At 41.6% G+C, this 6851-nt stretch overlaps 1 protein-coding gene across 3 annotated transcripts in view; it reads left to right on the forward strand.

Moving 5' to 3' along the window:
• LOC111874617 (T-box transcription factor TBX10) overlaps positions 1-6851 on the forward strand; it is a 68008-nt gene that overhangs the window by 47757 nt on the left and 13400 nt on the right. The window lies entirely within an intron of this gene.

Here is a 6851-nt window from a genome sequence, read left to right on the forward strand (position 1 = left end):
ATAATAATAATAATAATAATAATAGCCTATGTAACCCAGTAACTTCCAGTAGGATTCTTGTCTGCAATAGCAGAATCTGTTGTTACTGTTATCGGGAACGCATCCAGCAGGAGCTTGAGGGCCTGTTTTAATAGTTTCTTTCCCCACGTCCGTTATATTTACCCTTAAGTTTTAGAGCAGTTAAAATTGCACTTTACGTAAGGTGTTACTCGTTCACATTCAAGTTCAGCTCGACTCTTAAGTTCTGTCTTTCCGTTTCGGAAACTGTTTGTCTTCCGGTTCCTGTTACGTGCTCCATGTTCAGTGACTGTTCCTCTAGTAACAATTTGCCTTCTGTCAGATAAGTCTCAGCTACTAAAGTTGTTCGTAGGGACGTTAAAATATTTGAAAAGCAATCTAAGTTTCTCACGGATTATGCTTGCCGTGAAAGTAGGAATGGAATGCTTACTGTTTTGCCCTGTTTCGCTTTATTTGTGTGTTTCTTTGTCGACATTTGGCCTATTGAGTAAACACGTGAATGAATCAATAATTAAATTAAATTGAATCATGTGACCTTAGTAGAAAGATCATGAAATGAATAGATCCCGCAGTACCTTAAAGGAGATCACTTCTGTCCGCGTGTTTCAGATCCTTACGTATCGAGTGGACTGGGATGATGATTGATCCTGGTGATTCTACTGATACTTTGGCTCGGAAATTCAATTTTGTTCCATATTGATTCGTTATGTGTACGGGTGTGAAACTTGGTCTCTGGCATTAAGGGAGGAACATAGACTGAGGGTGTTTGAGAACAGGGTGTTGAGGAGAATATTTGGATCGAAGAGAGATCATGTGACAGGAGGTTGGAGAAAAATTGCATAATGAGTTTCATAACTTGTACTCTTCTCCAAGTATAATTAGAATAGTGAAATCAAAAAGGATGGGGTAGGCAGACAATGTAGCACGAAACGTGGCGAAGAAGAATGCATGTAGGATATTGATGTGAAAGCCAGAAGGAAAGCGACCACTATGGAGACCAAGATGAAGGCGGGTGAACAATATTAAAATGGATCATAGACAAATAGGATGGGGTTGTATGGACTGGACTGATTTTGCTGAGGATAGGGACTAGTGGAGGGCTATAGTGAACACGGTAATGAACCTTCGGGTTTCATAAAATGCTGGGAAGTTCTTGAGTAGCTGCAGAATTGGCGGCTCCTCCAGAAGGGCTCAGTTCCATGAAGTTAGTTACTGATGCAACATGAAGTTTATTCACATCCACAGAAACTGCTTGTTGTGTAAAAAATTCATATACGAAATGGAAAGTAGGTCTTTTAAAATAATTTTAATTTTTGCTTAAAATATTTTTAGAAATTATTATTATTTACCAAAATGCAATCGAAATATAACTCCTTACTCTGTGCTGCGTGAGACAGATATTGTTCGTTGCTTTGTAACGAAACTGTTCATGGTTTGTTAATGACCCTGTCGTTAGCTCAGACTGTAGAGGGTCGAATGTTACGAAGATTAATTTTAAAGGGTGGGGAATGAAGCGGTCGTCGCCCATTTAAATGTATTATCCCAGAATTTACCTGAAGGGACTGAGGAGAACCATAAAAATTGAGTCGCGTTTATTCGGTGTTCCCGCACGAATTCGAACCTAGCACCTTCCGAAAATAAATCAGAAGTGGTACAGACTAAGTTAATTTGTTGGGGGTATGGGATAAATTCTAGGGGCACGCGACAGTGTAGTTGGTTCAAGCAATATGCTACTAGCCGGAAGGTCGCGGGTTCGATTCCCGATGAGGTAATTGGATTTTTCAATTGACCTAATCTTTACAGCCGCACTATGGTCCTGGGATCTACTCAGCCTCTAACAGAAATGAGTACCAGGAATCTTCCTGGGGATAAAGGGAGACTGGAGTATAAGGCTGAAAACCTCACAGCAATCTGTGAGTCGATTGTCTAGAGAAAATGTGGGAGCTTCGAAGTCTCACAAAAGTATGGGCCTTCGTGGTGTGTTACAGGGATATTTTAACCTTTTTCTTTACCCTGTATGGGGTAAATACTAGTACATGGAGGCCCTCAGAAGAGGTTGGCACAAGTTCACCTTCCTTTGTAACATTAAGCCTTCAGTTCTTTATGTAATGCGAACGTAAGGTTGGGGTTTGAGTTACGTTTTTAAAAATGAAGTTCTACTGTTGGCAGAGAGTGAGGGAACTTATTCCCTTGTTGTTACCACAAACTAGAATTTCACCGATATATGTAACAGAGCATTTTTTAGTTACAGTCGATATAAACCAAGGCCAATGAATTATACGTCTGTGACAAACCCGAGGTATAGGCTTACCCTAAATTGAGGTACCTAAACTTCTGTCCCCTTTGTTGTTATTTGTTGCTCGTTAATGTCACTCTCAGGTACTCTGGCAACGTTTCAAACAGGTCATTGGCAACTTCCTTTGCGTCTGTACACAGACTTTCATACAGAGAGAGCCGACCCAGTGTCCGGGTATTAAACTTGCATCATCCCATGGCAACGCTCTAAAACGAACGGGTCCGTGTAGTGGTAAATCTTATAAATACTTTTCGGGAGATCATCTGTTCAAATCTCGGAAGCTACACCAGTTATCCTGAACGAGGCTAATTGTTCTCTTCCTTAGTCTCTCCAGACAAATTCCAGGAGAGCAAATTGAACAGGTCTAGACCGTTTCCTTCCAGATCAACATCTTTCATCTATCCATTCGAAGTTCTATATCATAGCTACTAAAATCGTCTTTAAATAGGCCACGAATTAATAAATAAATGTAAAGATAATGTTAACTAACCCTGTAACAGGCAGCCGAGGCCCATGGTCATCCATCCAATCATTAACAACGCCAAATATTGCTTAACATCGGTGATTAGAAGAAAACTGGCGTTTTCAACATCGTATGGCCGTTGGCAAGGAAAGTAAGGTATATTATGTATTTCGTCTTAACAGATCTCCATAGTATCATAAAATTGGGTGCTTTTACATTATAGGTATGGGTGTGAAACTTGGTCTCTCTCATTAAGGGAGAACATAGTCTGAGGGTGTCTGAGAACAGGGTGTTGAGAAGAATATTTGGACTGAAGAGAATTTAAGTGACAGGAGGTTTGGAGAAAACTGCATAATGAGGAGCTTCATAACTTGTACTCTTCTCCAAGTATAATTAGAATGATCAAGTCAAGGAGGATGAGGTGGGCAGGGCATGAGGCACGAATGGGGGAGAAGAGGAATGCATGTAGGATATTGGTGGGAAAGACAGATGGCAAGAGACCACTGGGAAGACCAAGGCGTAGGTGGGTGGATAATATTAAAATGGATCTTAGAGAGATAGGATGGGATGGTATGGATTGGATTGATTTGGCTCAGGATAGGGGTCAGTGGAAGGCTCTTGTGAAAAGGGTGGGAAATTCTTGAGTAGCTGTACAATTGGCGGCTTCACAAAAGGGCTCAGCTGCATGAGGGACGGAGTATTGGCGTCTGCATACGGAAGGTGGCAATCCTGACATATGCCACCACCCTTAGGTATTTAGAAAAAATACTAATTTAATCACAAATTAACATTATTTAAAAAAAAGTATTTTTCTATCATTGGTGTCGTAATTTGTTCAGCAAAGCTGGACCAAAATGGCTTAAACTAAATTAGTAAACAGAGTTGTATCTTCTGGGATATAAGGCCGTGTAGACCACTGGAAGTCAACCAACGTTTCGGGGGAATATTCCGACTCCATCTTAAAGGTCGAAGAATAAGCCGAACGTGAAACCGATGGGCTTTGCTTGCCACTTACTTTCATGCTGGCTTCTTGATTCGTTTATTCTTCTACCCTCAAGATGGAGGCGACATATTCTTCCTAAACGGCTGACTTCCAACGGAGTACAAGGCGTTATGTCCCAGAAGATAGAACCCTTCATAAGCACCGCTACAAGAATCTCAAATCCTACAAATTAATACGCAAATTGTCAGTTCCCTCGGTTGGAAAATCTGACTGTTACTCCTTTGAAAATACTCTGTTGCCGCAAGTTTCAGTAGGATACTTATCTCTATCAACTTTATTTTGATACAGATTTCTTCACTGGCTTTAGAGTCCAATTTTGAATTAGGATTAGCAGCCGGAGCAAAATCGAAACTGTGATTATTCCACTTGTGACCCTACCTCGAGCTGTCTCCTCTCAGTTATTATAAATTACCCGTAACATCTGGAAATATCTTTATCCCATTACCCCAACCACCCCACCCGTCTGACTGCCACCACTCTGCATGCGTCTCTACTTCCTTCTGTCACCCATCTTGTTCCTGTCTAGGATAAGCTTCTATCCATTGTAGAGCTTGTCCGAAGTTTATAAAATATCACGCTCGCAATAACAGCGTTGCAACGTACAATACAGGTCACTCGACTGAACTGCACATCATAAGTTAAACGCTGGAGTTAATATGCAATCAAGCGGCCTCCGCAGCCTAGGGGTAACGTTCCCACCTCGTGACTCAAGGTACGCGGGTTCAAACCTGGCGGAGGTCGTGGAATCTCTAAGGGCGGAAAAATTCACGGAACAAGTCCTCCGCGAGGGACTTTAAGCCGTGGGTTCCGTGTCGTAGCTTTACGGCACGTAAAAGAACCTCATGTCCCAAGGGGACCACTGAGCCAAATTCAGCACATGTCCCGCCCAACAGTAGTCTTTAACGCCTCTGGTAGATGGGGGAATCATCGAGATACCGCTGAGCCAGTAGAGGCCGAACTCGCTGGCTGAGTCGGAACTGATGGTACACACCAGTACCGGTAAGGAATAGAGACTGGTAGAATATCATAGGGGAACGCACAATGGACCAACAGTTGGTCTAAGTGCATGAAGAAACCCACCCTCTCCAATACAATACAATATAATACAATACAATAATATACAATCACAATTTAATCTTGAAGAAATCAGTCTTCTGGGATGTGGAGCCGTGTAGATATTGTATTAACCGACATTTCGGAGGAATGTATCGCCTCCATTCCCTCTACGTTCCTCCGAAACGTCGGTTAATACAATATCTACACTGTGCCACATCCCAGGACGGCTTTCTCCATAGTCATTGCCGTGAAAATCTCAAATCTTACATATTTCGATCTTATTAGACCTAGAAAATTAGCCACGACCGCTTCCATGATCATTCTCTCCGATTCATAATGCTGCAGGCAAAAAGTGAAGTTGTCCCTATGCTTAATTAGTTCAGCGCTGTCATGAAGGTATAGCTGGTTGCATCTCTAAATAAAAATTCTCCTGTTATCAGTCGAAGAGAGTACATTTTCTATTATAAAATGAAGAGGGGAATTCCCCAGGCGGCGAAAATTAGAACTATCAAGCATGACGTAAAGTTTCCTTCCGGTGCATAATTATTTGCAGTGCCAGTAGGTATATAAGAGTTCTCATTGTGAAGCAAGGTGTCTCAAGGCCGCGCCATAGCTCAAGCGGTTAGTCACTGGCTTCCCACCGCGGCGGCCCGGGTTCGAGCCCGGGTCTGGTCAAGTGAGATTTGTGGTGGACAAAGTGGCGCCGGGGCGGGTTTTCTCCGAGTACTTCGGGTTCCCTTGCAAATCTTCATTCGATCAAATTCTCCACCACCATAATAGGTACAATAGGCCAATCAGTGGCGGACGGGCCGAGTGAGCCTAGTTGGACTTCACCTCACACTATGCGAATTAAAAAAAAAGTCTCAAAAAGAATTATTTCTGGGCCAAATAAGGCATGTCATTAATGGTGTCACCAAATTCAGTCAGTGGAGAAATTAATGGTTGTATGGTTCTTCTCGACCGCCTCAGTGGTCTAGTGCAGTCTTCCGCAACCGGTGTGCCGCGGCACACTGGTGAGACGTCACAAGGTGAAAAGTGTGACGCGAACTTTTACGTATTATAAGAAATTGTCGAATTTTATTCGTTTTATTTTATCCCTGTTACCGTGTTCATATGCTTGCATTTTATTCTCAGCTACTGTACTGATTAAACAAGATTATGCTTGTTCATTCTTTATTACATACTGTGATTTTAATGTACAGTAATATTATATTCTAAGAAATTAAACGTAAATTATTTACTCACAGTTGTTGTTATATCATAGTATTATTATTGATTTGTTTTTATTTTTCTCGCATCTACGCAGTTTCTTTGATATGCTTGCCGCATGTTCTGTGTACATGCTTTTCCCTAAAATTTCAGGGATTAGAAAGGGTTTTCCTGTCTTTTATAACGCTGTTTTGGTATTTGCCCTGTTTGTTAGAAGTTAGAGCTTCTTCAACTTTATGACATTCTTCCTGTAACGATTCACCAACAGAATGTTGGGCTTAATTTAAAATTTTAAATAATTAAAAAGTAAGTCGGTATAGTGTCACTTCTTCCGTTTGAAGAGTAGAGATCCCGCGTTTTACAGTTGCTTCAGTTCTATCACAGCTGTGCTCTGAAGTAGTTCGCAAATTTTGGTTGCTAGTTAGAGAATTACAGATGGGTCGTTTGAGATGTTCCCGAATGTAAGGCCACTTGCTGACGGCAATAAAGTGGTGATGGACACAATTAAAGAACACTTAGAAATGCTGCAGCAGAAATTCAATAAGTATTTTGGAGAGAGTGTACAAGATTCCGACTGGGTTCGCGATCCATTTGTTGTGAATTCAGAACATCTTCCTGTTAATATACAAGAGGAACTCGGACGTGAAAAAGCAGACAGAACATAGAAATCAAAACGTCTCGATGTGCCTTTGGATACGTTTTGGTTGGCAATAAGGAGTGGATACCCGGCTATCTCCGAGATGGCAGTTAATGTGTTACTGCCATTTTCAACTACATATTTGTGTGAAGTGGGCTTCTCGACGTTA

Source organism: Cryptotermes secundus, unplaced genomic scaffold (genome assembly GCF_002891405.2).
Source record: "Cryptotermes secundus unplaced genomic scaffold, Csec_1.0 scaffold1747, whole genome shotgun sequence".
NCBI lineage: Eukaryota > Metazoa > Arthropoda > Insecta > Blattodea > Kalotermitidae > Cryptotermes > Cryptotermes secundus.